At 44.3% G+C, this 16,919-nt stretch overlaps 1 protein-coding gene across 1 annotated transcript in view; it reads left to right on the top strand.

Moving 5' to 3' along the window:
- Positions 1 to 16,919, top strand: part of MMP24 (matrix metallopeptidase 24) — a 49,859-nt gene that overhangs the window by 854 nt on the left and 32,086 nt on the right. The gene's annotated exons all lie outside the window — the stretch shown is intronic.

Genomic DNA, 16,919 nt, shown 5'->3' with positions numbered 1-16,919 from the left:
CCGGCTTGGGAGGCGGTGAGCTGCTCATCACAGCCATGTGCAGGCAAAAGCTCTAGGAGGGGATTGGATGGATAAATGCATAATACCTGCATGGATACAAGCATAATAATAATAATGCCAGCTAGCTTTTACTGAACACTCACTGTGTGCCAGGCCTGGTGCTAAATGTTATATGAATTATCTCGTTTAATTCTTGTAACTATAATTCTAATTATTTTCTTCATTTTTACAGATGAGGATACAGACTCAGAGAATTAAGTAACTTGCCCAAGGTCACACAGCTAGTGAGTGATGGAGTTGAGATTCTAACCTAGGCAGGCCAAGTCCAGTCTCCACATTTTTAACTATGACATTATTCCAAGTCACACAATGGGAGAGGCAGTTGGATTTGGTAATGTTTCTGGTCTCTTCCAACCTACAGGTCTGCAATTCTGATAAGCGATGTTGGGACAGTGGTTTTTTGGCTGAGGAATATCAGAGTGATTGCCTGGTTATCCTAAGAGATGGAGGGTGCTTGTTGAAACTGTTCAGAAGAATCTTAATTGGGCATGGGACTCAGAGAGTCTGAAATCTTGTGCAAAATTGTATTTGTATGTGCAATTATGTTTTTCTAGGAGAGAATCTCCAAAAGGTACATAATCCCCCTGAATTGGGGTATGTCAAAAGTCTCTAGTCCTGAAGTAATTGTTTTCCAAAGGCCTTATAATTGCTGTTGACTTTTAGTGAAAACTTTCCCTATCCTGTGTGTGTTTTCAGCCTTATTTCATCTCAAAATAATGCTTTTCATGAGTTTATACCCTACACAAAGCAGGATTTCTTTACTCTTCCTAAGTGCACAGGGTGAGGTGGAAAGACCCTAGTCTGAGATTTAGAAGGTATGGGCTTCTAATCCTACCTTGGCTCCTGGTGGCTTCTGTGACCTTGGGCTATTTCCTTGTCCTCTCTAGACTTGAATTTTACTATCTCCAATATAGAGGGGGAGAGATGATCTCAACTCCGAAACTCTTTTATTCCTATGATATTTCAAGCATTAAGAGAAAGCTATTTGGGAGTTGTTATTGTGGCGCAACGGAAACGAATCCGACTAGGAACCATGAGGTTGTGGGTTTGATCCCTGGCCTCACTCAGTGGGCTGTTAGGTTTAGGTTGAAGACTCGGCTCAGATCCTGTGTTGCTGTGGCTGTGGCACAGGCTGGCAGCTGTAGTTCTGATTCGACCCCTAGCCTGGGAATCTCCATATGCGCAGTATGAAAGCTACTCGGTTGAATATGTTAGGATTTGGAGAGAAGGTTATGCTACCCACTCCTTATGCTTCTCAGTTTTATAGGCTTTGATTATTCTACCTCCCTTAGCCTTTGTCTTTTCATACTTACATTTCCCTCTAATAAGCCACCTCTGGAACAACCACGTTCATCCTCTGGGTCATTTTCATTGCCCTTTTCTGGATATCCTTGGGCATGAATTTTCACTAGGTAAACCTGACCAGTGTCCCCACATGTGGGACCTTGCAGTCTTACACAAAGGAGGATGGTTTCCTGTCTGGTTTTCGGGTCCCTCCCTGCTTTTGCCTGTCCTTTTATCAGCCTTCCTGACCCCAACATATTAGGACACTGCCTTTAGGAAACAATCTGCAGGAGCTCCCCGATCCCTTTCCTCGGTCAAAACTGATAGCCTGGAACATAACACCCTATCCATGGATTATTTTTACCAGGGTACATTGTTACCTTACATTCCCCACGTTGACGCTTATCTGCCATTTTGCATCCCACTCAGTACTTTCCTTCAGCTCACTCTCTGCTTCAGCAGAGCATCTCCCTACCTGAAAGGGCTCAATATGATCTGCAGTCTTGAAATTTTCACTTTGCTCTACTTCTTCTGAATCACTTATAAAAAATTTAAATCAGACAAGTCCCAGCATGGTCTCTTGGGGCCCCCTGCATTCTTAATCTCCTTTCATTTAGAAAAGTGACCAGCTTCATCTATTTATTTCCATCTATTTATTTATTGCCTGCTATTGGTTACTTCCTTCTATTGTTTTCTATCTCCGAGTTCCTCTGGCCCTGATAAAAACATCACCCTCAGTTCCATGATGACTCTATTTTCAATTGCTAATATGTTGTCCAAATCTTTCTGAAAGATAATTACATCCACTGCTTCTCTAGACAATTTGCACCTTATTCTCCCCTCATTGAATACTAGTGGATCACGTGATTGAAACCTTATAGAAATATGGTTGCTTTTCAGTCAGCAGATAGTGTTGCTTACTCCTCTATCTTTAAAGGCCTCTGGAGTCTGACCCCACCCTACCTCCTCACCAGAAGGCTGCCTGCTCATCCATACACATCCTTACTCCAAACAAGCTCTTCTCTCCTTTACCCTAAAACAAACTACCCATGTTTCCCTGGACATTTACACATGCTGCTTGCATCTGCACCTCCACCCGTCCATCTGCCTCCTTTCTTAAAGTTCCTGCTCAAGCCCTGTGTCTCCAGGAAACTTTCCCTGACGTCTCTAGACATTTATTTCTTTCTTTTCAAGGAATCATTTTGAGGCAGCTCCAGCCAGTTTGTCATTTAGGTTTTTTTAATAACTATTATTTGAGGGGGGAAATGTTGTAGTTCTTAGGCAGGGCCTTCCCCAACCAAACAAAGTGCTTTATGCTTTTCGATCTGGCACAACCCCCAACTCTCAATGTTCTTTGTTAGTTACTCAGTAAGCATCCAGTGATTATTCTTTATCCTTTTTGACAAAAAGGTACATGGATCTGAAATAGAGGTTCATGGCCATGCAGTAAAACCCTTCTCAGGAATAAGACTCATTGCCCCCCTTGTCCTTCCTTCAGTGAAAGTAGGGGTTATTCCTTTTGGCTGTGGTTCTACAGTTACACCCTGTGTTCTTTCATAACTCCTTAGGTAGGCTATCATCTAGTGGTAGTGACACACAATATTAAGAGGTGGCCATGACCTTAGAGATCACCAAGTAAGCACACAGCAGTACTTAACAGATAGTTCTTGAATTGCTACGAGTGAGTTGCCCAAGGTCACTAGCCTGATAGTAGGTGATTGAGAACTAGAACTTTTCCCTGGTCTCTTGACTTCTTAGTGGAAAGCATTTTTGCTATTTTGGGCTTTGATTTCATAATTCTGATCTTTTTTTACTAAAAGACAAAGCCAGAAAGAAATTCATTCACTCTTTTTCTCTTTCCTTTCTTGAGTCTTTCTTTTGCATTTTGCACATCAGGAGGTCCCACTGATTCTCTAATTAGCTTCCTGCATTTGGTTTATTTAAAGCATCTCTTTCTCTTGTTACTAGCTGAGTAGAATGCCCCTCAAATATGTTTTTGACCCTCCTAAGTCCCACCTTGAAGCCGAGGAAGATCAGTATAGGCAGAAAGAGACAAGCCAGTCAGCACAGTCCACATGAGCGTGTGAGCCTGACTCCAGGACCCGGGGATTCTAGACCAGTTTTGAAGGGTCTGCTCTGGACAGATGGAGAAGATTCTTCAGTTTGCACCTGTAGTCAAGGAAAGTTAGAGGCCTGAATGAGTCTAGGGCTCGGGAAGGCCTATTAAGTGCTAACAGATTCCCAAGCCAAAAATGTATCTCAGTGTGTCATGACCTCCAATATATCTTCATTCTAGTCTGAAAAAAAAAATATTCTCACTGTTTGGAAGTTCTTCCTTTTACCTAACCTGAGTCTAATCTGCTGTATTTTAAATGCTTTCCCTCATATTCTTACTGTGTTTTTCCCTATCATTTTAATAGCTTCATATTTGTAACATGCTTTGCACCTTTCAGACACTTTCATGTGCATGGCCCCACTTGATCCTGGCAACAACACCATGAGGGAGATAGGGAAGATACTGTCCTCATTTTATAGAGGAGCAAACAGAGACTCAGAGAGATGATGTGACTTGTCCACACCTTGTCCAGGGACCCACATGTAGCTAATAAATAGTAAAGCAAGGACCAGAAGCTGAATTTCCTGTCCTAGATCTGAGGTTTCCCCTCAATACTTAAACAGTCCTATTCTGTATTACTGTATTAGCCTTTCAGCCAGTCTTTTCTACTTTCAGGTATATCCCACTCCAGTCATTAAAAGAGGTCATTTCAGAGCAAATAAAAGAAAATTATACTTGTACCAAAGAGATTAATCTTAGGAAATACCTAGCCTTATGATATGTATAGTTTAAACTCAAAACCAAAGGAACTAATTCTTAATACACTGTAGCCAATGACTCCTCAGGACCTAGCACAGTGCCTGGCACATTCTAGAGGTTTAATAAATATTTTTAAATAGATTGTATTGTCTATGTCCCTCACCAACTTCTTTAAATAGTACTTGGCATACAAAAGTCAGTGCATGTTTTGAAAAAGAACAACTGTATGCTAGCAGTTTAAAAAGGTCTGGGGGAGCCAGGGGGAGTTGATGAGGTTGGGAAGTCAGAGAATGTTCTAGGAAGAAGGTAGTATCAAAGATGAACTTTTGAAGGAGGAAAAGGACAAAGAACAGTGAGTGGGGCAGTCCAGGCAGAGGAAAAACATGAACTAAGGCTCCACAAAAGTGCAGGGCATATTTAGGAAACAGTAGAGAATTTGATGTGCCTGAGGCCTTGACTTATTCTATTTCCAGTAAGAGTGTTTGAGAAGAGGCTGGAAAGGAAGGCTGAGAGCAGATTGTGAAATTGGCTTTTATCCAGAGGCTGAAGGAAGTCATGAACAGTTTCTGAGCAGAGAAGTGACCTGCTCAGAGCTGTGTTGAGGAGGTGGAGGCTCCCAGGCCTGTTTCCAAGTTGCTCTGGGGACTGGCTCCTGCTCCAGGTACAATCAGCTTTCATAGTACAACTTGGATCTGTGTACCTGTTTTAGCGTGTGGATAAAAACTGTGCATCCCAGCTCTGCCCCCCGCCCCCACCCCCACCCCCGACAGATTTTGGAACAAATCATTTGGTTTCACTGGACCTCAGAATTGATTTCATTTAAGTCCTTTCCTTGTCTTTCTTCATCACTATTTCTGATTCATTTTTTTTAAGATTTTTCTTTTTTCTATTACAGCAGACTCACAGTGTTCTGTCAATTTCTCACATCATCCTCCATCATATTCATTTTAAAGGGCAACTTTGAACTAGGCTTTGATGATCTATAGGATAACAGCAAATACATATACAAAAGCACATGTACAAAAGATAATGTTTCTCAAAGATCAGACACATTGTTATAACAAAGTAGGTAGAGAAAAGCAAGGCAGAGTTATTAACAACTTTGTTAGCAATAATACTTTTAACTCACTTCTGTACCACAAACACACGCACACCGTTCTCTGTGCCCTAAAAGCAATGGACCAGAAAGAGCCATCCTTAACCTCCCCTTCTCTTTACCTGTTTCAATAGAATCAGCCACCAACCCTAGCAGTTCCACCGCCTGAAGAGGTCTTCCCTGAGGCCACTTCTCTCCACCACCACTGCCTCCACTTTAGTCTAAACTTCCATCATGTTTCATCTGGATTCCAGAAACTGCCCACCCGATCAGTTTCTCTTGCCTGCCTCTAATCCTTCTTCTCACAGCGGACAGATTGACCTTTTAAAAATAAATCTACACAGGGGTCAATTATATCTGAAGCAAATATGGCAAAAGCCAAGATTTAACAAAGCCAGTTGATGATTATCCAAGGGTTTTTTAAAAATTCTTCTTGTACCTTTTTGAATTCTTGCAATATTTACTTTAAAACTTTCTTTTAAATAAAAAAAAAAAATCTGATCATGTGACTCCCACCCTCAACTTGCCTAAAATGGCTTTTAGAATAAAGGCTAAACTAATTATGACTATACTATGGCCACTTCTCTTAATTTTTATCATGGAAAAATTTCAAACACACATGAAAGTAGAATGAATAGCATGATGAACCCTCTTGTACCTGTGTGACCAAGACCTCCCCACCTCTCTGCTCCTTTCCATACCACTTGTTCAGTAACTCCAGCCAACCTGGCTTTCTCTCTCTTTTCCTAAGATACAGGCTCTCTCCCATCTCAGGAATTCAATGAGATACTCTTTTAACTAGGTTGCTCATTTTTTGACCTTGACCCTCACCTCTTCTCCTCAAACACAGGTCTCAGCTGAGATGTCACATCCTCTGGAGGCCATCCCTGACATCAGAGCCTAGATTTCCTGTCACACACTTTTTTTCACAACACCTTCTCCTTTGCCTTCATTCCGCTTATTGCCATTGGAATGACACGATTATTCTTTCCATGTCTATCTCCCCTCCGGGCTGTGAGTTCCTTGATAAAGAGTTAAGTGGGAGTGATGGGCACAGAGACCACTCCTACTATCAAAGATGCTATAACAATGAGAGCACAGAGGAAGTCCATTTAACCCTAGGTAGTGCTCCCAGGTGAAGTGGCCTTCATGGTGCATTTTGAAGGATATCTAATAATTCGCCAGGGAGAGGCCAATATCCATGTGGGAAAGGCCTGCTAGGGAGGGGGGATGAAAAAAGGCACAGAGGAAAGAATTTGCAGGATGTGTTCAGACCACAACGATTCAGTAGCTAGAGGAGGGGATACTTGGGCAGTAGAAAAGTAGGACATATAAGACAGAGGATAAGGCTAGAAGGGTGTACTGGCACTGGTTTGTGAGGCTTGTTGACTGCTGTGCTGAGGAGCTTGGACTTTAAGGCTGGTGTCGAGGAACCAGAAGGGCAGCTCCAACTCAATCCAATGAAGCTAAATTAATAGAACTTTATATAAGTACTTGGAAGTTATCTAGTTCAGCCATCTGCCTGTTTCAGCAGAGAAACTAAGGCCAGACCATGATATTTTTATTCCTTTTTCCCTTTCCTTAACTCATCAATAGGTCAAGCCAGAAAATGATGGCTGATTTACAGGAAGGCACTGGAAGGGGTGAGGAAGACTAGGACTTCTCACTTCTCAGAGAGTGAATGATGAGAACATAGCCACACTCCTGGGCACGGGAGGAAGCCTCCCCAGAACTGGAAAACTCAGCCCAATGCTGACCCAAAACCCCAAATGTGCCACCTCCCTGGGCATGGTCTTGGCTGTGGTGGCCTCCTGGGAGTGGGCCAAGGACATTGTGTAGAGTGCCAGGGAATTCCCGCTAATGCACTTACCACCCACTCAAGAGATGGTGGCAGCCAAGAGGCAACGCTGCGCCATTAAGGTGTTTGTCAAGAAGCTAAGTTGGGCGTTGTGGGCGATCCTCAGGGCCCTTTTTAGACTCACTGTAAGTGAAAAAAACAAAAACACAGCATTTAGAGGCAAACCAGAGCTAGCGTGGAAGGTATAGCATGACAGAGAGAACCCTCCCTAGAGGCAGCCACACTAGCCTCAGTTTTCAGCTCCTGCACCAACTTGCTCTGTGATTTTGGATACGTTATTTCTCCTTGAGTTTTATTTTTCTCATCTGCAAAATAAGCTTGTCAAATTGGATGATCTGTAAGTATTTGTGGATGGGTGCATTTTCTAGATCCTTGCATCGTTAAGCCTTCAAATTTGAAGTACTAAAGAATTAGTTATAGGAGTTTCTGTCGTGGTGCATTGGGATCAGCGGTGTCTCTGCAGCTCCAGGACACAGGCTCAATTCCTGACCCAGTGCAGTGGGATCTGGCACTCCCACAGCTGCAACATAGGTCACGACTGGGGCTCAGATCTGATCCCTGGCCTGGGAACTCCATATGCCTCGGGGCAGCCAAAAAAGAGAAAAATAGTAGCAAGCAAGGCTAGGACCAGTGACAAGGTTGTATGGGTAGAGGAGGAAGCAGGGTTTTGGTGGGACAGAAGTTGGAGGGAACTACCACAGTGATAAGGCTGTTCTCTGAGGAGTCACCAAAGAGACACAGTGATTTGGTCCGGTAGCAATGACCAAAGGTGTGGGTGAATGTGGGGGCAAAAATGCAGACAAAAATATTGTAAGAACACTTACTATGTGCTGGGATTCGTGAAATGCTTTGCATGTATCTGTTAGCTTCTTATTGCTACTGAAACAGATTACTGAAACAAACTTAGTGGCCTATAACCACACAAATATGTTGTCTTACAGTTCTGAAATTTATCATTTCTTTTGTTAAATTTTTTTATTATAGTTGATTTACAGTGTTCTGTCAATTTCTGCTGTACAGCAAAGTGCCCCAGTTATACATATACACACATTCTTTTTCTCACATTATCCTCCATCATGTTCCATCACAAGTGACTGGATATAGTTCTCTTTTTTTTGGTCTTTTTGTCCTTTTTTTAGGGCCGCGCCTGCAGCATAGGTTCCCAGGCTAGGGGTCTAATCAGAGCTGTAGCATCCAGCCTACGCCAGAGCCACAGCAACACCAGATCCGAGCCGCGTCTGCAACCTACACCACAAATCACAGCAACGCCAGATCCTTAACCCACTGAGCAAGACCAAGGATCAAACCCACAACCTCATAGTTCTTAGTCGGATTCGTTTCTGCTGTACCACGATGGGAACTCCCATGGATACAGTTCTCTGTGCTATAGAGCAGGATCTCATTGCTTATTATCATTTCTTATTTAATATCACCTTACAGTCTTAAGTTTGAAACGGGATTTAATGTGACTAAAATCAGGGTGTCAGCAGGGCTTCATTATTTTTGGAGGCTCCAGGGGAGAATTCATACCTTACCTTTTCCAGCTTCTAGAGTCTGTCCACATTTCTTGGCTCATGCTCCCATTTCAAAACTGACATCACTCTGACATCTCCTTCCTCTGACCCACCTCTTATAAAGATTACATTGAGCCCACCTGGGTAATCCAGGTTACTTCCCCCCACCTGAAGATCCTTAACTTAATCACAACTGTAAAGTTATCTTTGTTACATAAGGTAACATGGTCATAAGTTTTGGGAACTAAGATGTGGACAACTTTGAAGGGTCATTATTTTAGCTATTACAGTGCATCATCTAAGTGAGTCCTCCTAACAACCCTTCTTTTAGGATCCTCCATGTAGCAGATGATGGAAAATAATAGCTTAAAGAAGTCAGGTCATTTACTCAAGGACACTCAGCTGGAAGGAGCAAAGTTAAGGGATATTTGGCATGTGGTGGTATCTTGGTCCCAAGTCTTTTCAGGTACAACCCCACCTAGCTCCCAAGTGTATAGGGACTAGAGTCTCACTGTCTGGAGGACACTGAGAACCAGGCAGGGAATCTGAGGTCCTGAGACACAGATCAGGGTCTTTGGAATCTCAGTTCCCTGAATGCCAGACAGGGAAACTGAGGCCAAGACCCACTTGTGAGGACTAATACGGCAAGGAAAAAGGAAGGGTGATCTTGGGCCACACTTAATGCCAGTATGCAGTGAGACAATGTGATGTCCAGTGTTGCAGTCATAGTTGCTGATGGGCCATTTGCACAAGTTAGGACTGGCCAAGGAGGCAGGTAGGTGAAGGACCCAGGGCTGAGAGCAGAGCCAAGGCACAGAGGGCAGGGGCTGGCTCTTGAGCCAACTTTAAAATAGAAGGCTTTTCCAAATGAGCAACATGCTTCCTGTCCTAGTAAATCAGAGGTAATGTCCAACATAACATGCCCATTTCCTCGTGGCAGAGGGTCATCCTCCCAGCAGTCCTTACTGAGGTGGTGCTCAAACTTTAGTAGAGAAGAGAACAGAATCACCTTAGATGCTTGGGGTTTTGTTGTTGTTGTTTTCTCTTTCGGCCGCCCCATGACATATGGAGCTCCTGGGCCGGGGATCTGATCCAAGCCACAGTTGGGACCTACACTGCAACTGTGGCAATGCTGGATCCTTAACCCACTGTGCAGGGCAGGGACCCACATCCCAGTGCTCCAGAGACACTGCAGATCCCTTTGCACCACAGCAGGAACTCCAGCTGCTTGTTTTTATTTCATTTTAATTAATTAATTTATTTATTTATTGCTTTTTAGGGCCATACTCATGGCATATGGAGGTTCCCAGGCTAGGGGTCAAATCAGAACTACAGCTGCTGACCTATGCCACAGCCACAGCAATGTGGGGTCTGAGCTGCGTCTGGGGCCTACACCACAGCTCACGGCAATGCCGAATCCTTAACCCACTGGGCAAGAGCAAGGATCAAACCTGCAACCTCATGGTTCCTAGTTGGATTCATTTCCACTGCACCATGACGGGAACTCCTCCAGCTGCTTATTTTTAAATGAGCAGATTCCCAGTTACCAACCTCAGAGAGTCTGATTTTGTAGGTCTCAGCTCAGGTTTGGGAATGTGTACTTTGAACAAGCTCCTCAGATGATTCGAGGTTGACAGCCATGATGCACAAGGACTGTGCACTGAGAAATACTCAGTGTTCAGGGCTGTAGTGCTGTGAGGTGTTTAGAGTTGTTTGCCACCCATCAGGAAAATAGCAGTGATTATTATTGCTATCTTTTACTGAATGCATCATGCCACATATTATGTTATTTGATCTTCACAAGTGTTCCATGGGGCACATGCTGATGACATGATGCAGATGGTCATGTAACAAGTAAATGGGAGAATTAGGATTTGACCCCAGCACGGTCTGTCTCCAGAGTGTACACTCTTAACCATAACCCTAAATGTTCTCTCAAGCTAGCTCCTCACAGCTCACCACACCCCATGGGAAGCCCATTCATGTCCTCTTGCTCAAAGTAGGACACCAGCTCTCCTTCTGAGCCTCATCCTAGGAGGCTACTGACTGTTAGGTCTGTGCTTTCCCTAAAATGCTGAGTTTAGGGTTGCAAGGACCCTTAGAGAATAACAAGGCAGCCCCATATGGCAATCCTTTTATAATAATGGTTCTCAACATGGGACAGTGCACCCACCCTCAAGAGAACTTTTGGGCAATGTTTGGAGACATTTCTAGTTGTCACAGCTGAGGAGGTGGTGCTGCTGGCATCTACTTGTAGAAGCCAGGGATGCTGCTAAATGTCCTACAGTGCACAGGACAGCCCCCATCCCCCAACAACAGAATTATCTGGCCCAAAAAGCAATAGTATAGAGTCAGGTCCAGAACCCTGTTCTATAGCAAAGTCTGATTCTCCCTGAGCACTTCAACTTGTATTCATTCAATAAGCAGGTATCTATGCCACGCCCTGTGTTAGGTGTGGGGGCACAGTGGTAAAGAAGACACAGTGTGGGCCCTGCCCTCAGGTGCTGTGTAGTCCAGGAGATGAAGCAAGAAATTCCACGTGATCGCAACACTTGTGATAAGGATGTACAAATCAACATATTTACCAAACAGAAACAGACTCACGGCCTTCAAAAACAAACTTATGGTTACCAAAAGGGGAGAAAGGTGAGGGGGAGAGATGGGTTGGGAGTTAGAGACTGGCTATGCACACTACTGTATATGGAATGGATGGACAACAGGGACCTGCTGTATAGCACAGGGAACTCTGCCCAATATTCTGTGATAGTCTATATGGGAAAAGAATCTGAAAAAGAATGGATATGTGTAAATGTATAACTGATTCACAGTGCTATACAGCAGAAATTAACACATTATACAGCAACTATTCTTCAATAACATTTTTAAAATGAAAAAAAAAATTGTGATAAGAAGAGTTAAGTGCTGACCGGGGATGTAGGAGGAACTCCTGAGTTAAGGGGTCAAGGAAGGCTTCCCCAGAGAAAGAGAGAGGAGCATAATCTAGACAGAAGGAACTATGTATGTCAGGGTCTGGAAGAATTAGAGCACACTAGAACCCAGAGCGCTAGATGGGGAATGGTACATGAGGTTGCAGGGGTAGTCAAGGCCCACATCACGAAGCCTCTTAATCCTTTTTAAAGTACCGAGGTATTCCACAGAAAAGAAACTCATGGACTTGGAGAACAGACTTGTAGTTGCCAAGGGGGAGGGGGAGGGAATGGGATGGACTGGGAATCTGGGCTTAATAGATGCAAACTATTACATTTGGAGTGGCTAAGCAATGAGATCCTGCTGTGTAGCACTGGGAACTCTATCTAGTCACTTGGGATGGAGCATGATGGAGGATAATGTGAGAAAAAGAATGTATATATGTATGTGGGACTGGGTCACTTTGCTATACAGTAGAAAATTGACAGAACACTGTAAACCATCTATAATGGAAAAAAATAAAAATTGTTTCTAAAAAATTTAAAAAATAAAAAGTACCAAGGTGTAACTGACATACAAAAAGCTGCACATATTTGATACACACAAGTGAATGAGTTTGCAGAGAAGTACGCACCTGTGAAACCATTACCACAATCTATGCCATAAACAAATCCATCCCCTCCTAAAGCTTCCTCCTGCCCTTGTTATTTCTATCACCACCACCGTCATCATCATCATCATCTTGTGCCAAGAACACTTAGGATCTAACCTTTAAGCAATTGTTTTAAGTATTTAATGCAGTATTGTTAACTATAGCCACTATGCTGTACAGTAGTTCTCCAGGACTTATTAATCTTGTATAACTGAAACTTTGTACCTTTTGACTAATACCTCCTGTTTCTCCCTCCCTCAAAAGCTCTTGAGGGAAGGCCCTCGAAGTTGCCTGAGGGTATCTGCACTTTCTCATCCCTCTTCCTGGAACTCCCGCCCCTCCTTCAGGTCTCTTTGCTCAGATGTTACTTTAATGGAAACCTTCAATGGAGTCCAATTTTATAGAGACATAAATCATGCTCTATTTCCTTACCTGACTTTATTTTTCAGAGCACTCTTTACCAAGTTCATCTGTTAGACTGTAGCCAGAAAGTAACTAGAGTCTTTTTGTTCACTGTTATATCCCAGAGCCCAGCACACAGTGCCTGGAACACAGTAGTGGGTCTTCAACAAATACTTATTCAATGAATAGACCGAAACAGGTTTGAGGAGTTCCCACTGTAGCTCAGCGGAAATAAATCTGACTAGCATCCATGAGGACGAAGGTTCGCTCCCTGGCCTTGCTCAGTAGCTTAAGGATCTGGCGTTGCCATGAGCTGTGGTGTAGGTTGCAGACGCAGCTTGGATCTGGTGTTGCTGTGGCTGTGGTGTATGCCAGTGGCTATAGCTCCAATTCAACCCCTGGCCTGGAAGCCTCCATATGCCATGGACGTGGCCCTAAAAAGACAAAAAAAGAAAGAAAGGAAGAAAGAAAGAAAGAGGAGTTCCCAGGAGTTCCCGTCATGGCACAGTGGTTAATGAATCCGACTAGGAACCATGAGATTTCGGGTTCGATCCCTGGCCTTGCTCAGTGGGTTAAGGATCCGGCATTGCCGTGAGCTGTGGTGTGGGTTGCAGACGTGGCTCGATCCCGAATTGCTGTGGCTCTGGCGTAGGCCGGGGCTATGGCTCCGATTTGACCCCTAGCCTGGGAACCTCCATATGCCGCAGGAGAGGCCCAAGAAATAGCAAAAAAGACCAAAAAAAAAAAAAAAAAGAAAGAAAGAAAGAAAGAGGTTTGATATTTAGCAAGTTGAACCAATAGTTTTTGGTAAAAGATGATGTGGGTCAAAGCGAGGGAGGAGACATAGGACATATGAAGCTTCTGGTTTAATAGCTGGGTAGGCACTGGGACCATAGCCTGGCATAGAAATCAAAGCAGAAGGGTATTGGGAGTTCCCATTGCAGTGCAGCGCATCTGACTAGTATCCATAAGGATGCGGGTTCAATCCCTGGCTTTGCTAAGTGGGTCAGGGATCCAGCATTGCCTTGAGCTGTGGTGTAGGTTGCAGTTACTGCTCGGATCCCACGTTGCTGTGGCTGTGATGTAGGCCAGCAGCTGCAGGTCTGATTCGACCCCTAGCCTGGGAACCTCCATGTGCCTTGAGTGTGGCCCTTAAAAAAAAAAAAAAAAAGCAGAAGGGTATTGAGCTCACCGTGATCCCAGAAAGGAAAAAGGATGTCTGTGCAATGGTCTGACAGTGGGGAATGCCTGGTTTCAGATATAACTGGGTTTGAATCCCACCACTTATTAGCTTTGTGGCTCTGGATGATTACTTCTCTGAACTTTGGTTTCTTCATCTGTAGGTTGGGGATCCTAATTCCTCCCCTGTGGGGTTTTGCATTCTAGAGGCCTGGCACTGTGCCAGGTATATGGTAGCTATTATCAGTTACTATAATTAGAACATCTCTGTTAAAAGTTCTCTCTCTCTCTCTTTTAGGGCTGCTCCCTCAGCATATGGAAGTTCCCAGGCTAGGGGCAGAATCGAAGCTATAGCTGCCAGCCTATGCCCTCACGGCAATGCCAGATCCTTAACCCACTGACTGAGGCCAGGGATCTAACCCATGTCCTCATGGATATTAGTCAGATTTGTTAGCACTGAGCCACGGCAGGAACTCCAAAAGTTCTCTCTTCTAATGAGTCAAGATCTATGTCCTGTGATCTCCTGGGCTGGTCTTAGTTTGGCCCTCTGTGCCAACCAGAGTAAGTCTCCTTCATCAATAGCCATTTGGCTTTTTGAAGATGGTCATGTCTGCAGCATCCCTCCCTTCTCCAGCCTAAACATCCCTCATCTTTCCTCATGGGTCATGGTGCCTATGAGTGGCTCCCTCACTCTCCTGGCCACTCTCCCTTAGTCATGCTCTAGTTTGTCACTGTCCCTCTGCATAGACAACCTCTAGAACTGGACTTGGACCTCTATGCATGTTGAGGTCAATGCCTTGTTCCTGTTACTCACATTGTCACCCTAGATTATTTTATGACCTCAGCTACCCAAACTCTTTGATTCTCTCTCTCTTTTTTTTTTTCTTTTTGTCTTTTTAGGGCCACCACCCAAGGTGGCATATGGAAGTTCCCAGGCTAGGGGTTGAATCAGAGCAGTAGCTGCTGGCCTACACCACAGCCACAGCAAAGCCAGATCTGAGCCAAGTCTTCAACCTACACCACAACTCACGGAAATTCGGGATCCTTAACCCACTGAGCAAGGCCAGAGATCGAACCTGCATCCTCATGGATACTAGTCAGGTTTGTTCCCTCTGAGCCACAACAGGAACTCCTGATTCTTTCTCATTCTGGTCCTTGTTTCCCAATTTGACCCCTGCCTGCCTGTCCCTTCCTTCTTTGAAGACTTCTCTGGCCTTTCTGACAAAATCTTCTGACCCACTTCATTCCTGACCAAACACCAGATCCTCATCATTCTCCCATGCCTTCTTCAGACCTATGTGGTCTAGTTTGGGCTCACACCCAACCAATGCTGCCCAACACCCCCAGGAGACCACACTGTTTAACTGATCCATCTCTCCCCTCCCCCATGGCCATCTCTGTTTTCCGAGAGCAAACGGCAAGCACCACCAGTTGCTTTTGCTTCTTGCCGCCTCCATTGACACTTCTAATCTCACCAACGCCTCTGCTGTCTGCCGCTCCCTTCCCTCTTCGGGCCACATTTTTTTCTCCTTGTTATTCTCCCCTCTCTCCTTTGCCTGCCACTATTGCTGAACCGCTCAGCTTTGGCTTCTGGGAACCAAAATCCCGCCCTCTAGCCAGCAGACCAATCAAGATGTGTTGTCTGTGATCTCTACATCTTTGGTTCAGCCCAGCTATTTTGGTCCACCCCCCCCCCCCCATTCTGAGATCTTTCTCACTTTCCTCTGGCTTTACACCTCTTTCAGCACTTAAAGCGTGACAGACATATTAGAATTGGTTAACTGAGCTATAAAGGTTAGATTTCTGATGAGGCTGGTGATTGATTAATGGATCCAGGTGTGAAAAGAAGAAAGGTAGGTCATTCTGTTTAAAACTGAATGGGGCTTTTTTTCCCTTAGTGGATTTTATTTACTTATTTATTTTCAGGTGGGACAATGGAATCTAATGCCTCATCAAGCAAAGGAGGCAAACCGCAATAGACTAAATTTCAGCAAAAAAAAAAAAATATGTCAGCCTCTAATAGATACCAAGGATTGTGCTTGGTGCTTTCATGTGGATTACTCATTAAACCTTCCCAGGATGAAATCCCTTCCTTGGTACCCCAACAGTGCCACTTAGACCAACTGTTCATTCATTCAGTATTTATTATGCCAGGCACTGTGCTAAGCACTGTAGCAGATACAAAAATAAATGACAGTCTCTGTTCCTTGGGAACTCAATCTAGTTGGGAAACCATATCAACCAATAGGTATGATACACCATGGTAGTTGGGTTTAGAGTGGTAGAGAAGTAAAACACTGCAGGTGTGAAGAAGGCAAGGTTTACAAAGATGCATTTGCTCACATGCATAAAGAGAATGGGCTTTGTCAGCAGCAGGGACAGCCTGGAAGTGTGAAAGGGCGGGGGATGTTTTAGACTTGGTGTGACTGGGGGGTGGAAGACTTGCCACATCAGGAACTTCTGCCCAGAGAAGTTGGAAGTTTGCCTGGGACATGGATCAAGTGAATGGCAGAGACAAGTTTAAACAGCAGAAATTAGAACTATGGTCCCTAATTCATAGTCCTTAGCCTCCCACCCTGGAACACACATACACATGCACACATACAACCTAGGTCCAATCTCGATGCCCTGTTCCCTGGCTTGGAGCTGTCTTTAACCATCCCCCTCCCTCTTTCCCTCTCAGGGGTTGGCCCCTGAGCTGAGGATACTCCCCAGTGAACCTGGGAGGAAAGCAGAACCCAGAGAAGGCTGATCCATTCCAATGTTTTGTCCTGACCTAGACATTTGCCTAGGACCTGAGTTCTTAGAGCCTAACTCCTGAGAATCCTCAGATAGACTCAGTGACTTCATAATGGATCCTGATTGGCTTTGAGATGCTCTTTGCTTGAGTATCCAAAAAGGGAGCTGGGTAAACCAGGTTCCCCTTTACTGAGTAGGATCTGCTTTCAATGCCCCAAAGTTTTAGAAAGCTGGAGTGAGTTTATGCCAAAAATTCCCTGTCTCCTATCTCCTACCCTAAGTAGTACGGAGGGCAGAATTAAATTCCATATTAGCTTGGAGGTAGGTGCTCAAAAAATGCCTGTTGGTTGACTGGTTTGTCAGAAGTATCTGTTCAGAGTTCACCAGCCATT

This window comes from Phacochoerus africanus, chromosome 3, assembly GCF_016906955.1.
Source record: "Phacochoerus africanus isolate WHEZ1 chromosome 3, ROS_Pafr_v1, whole genome shotgun sequence".
NCBI lineage: Eukaryota > Metazoa > Chordata > Mammalia > Artiodactyla > Suidae > Phacochoerus > Phacochoerus africanus.
This window is presented reverse-complemented; position numbering and strand designations above follow the sequence as displayed.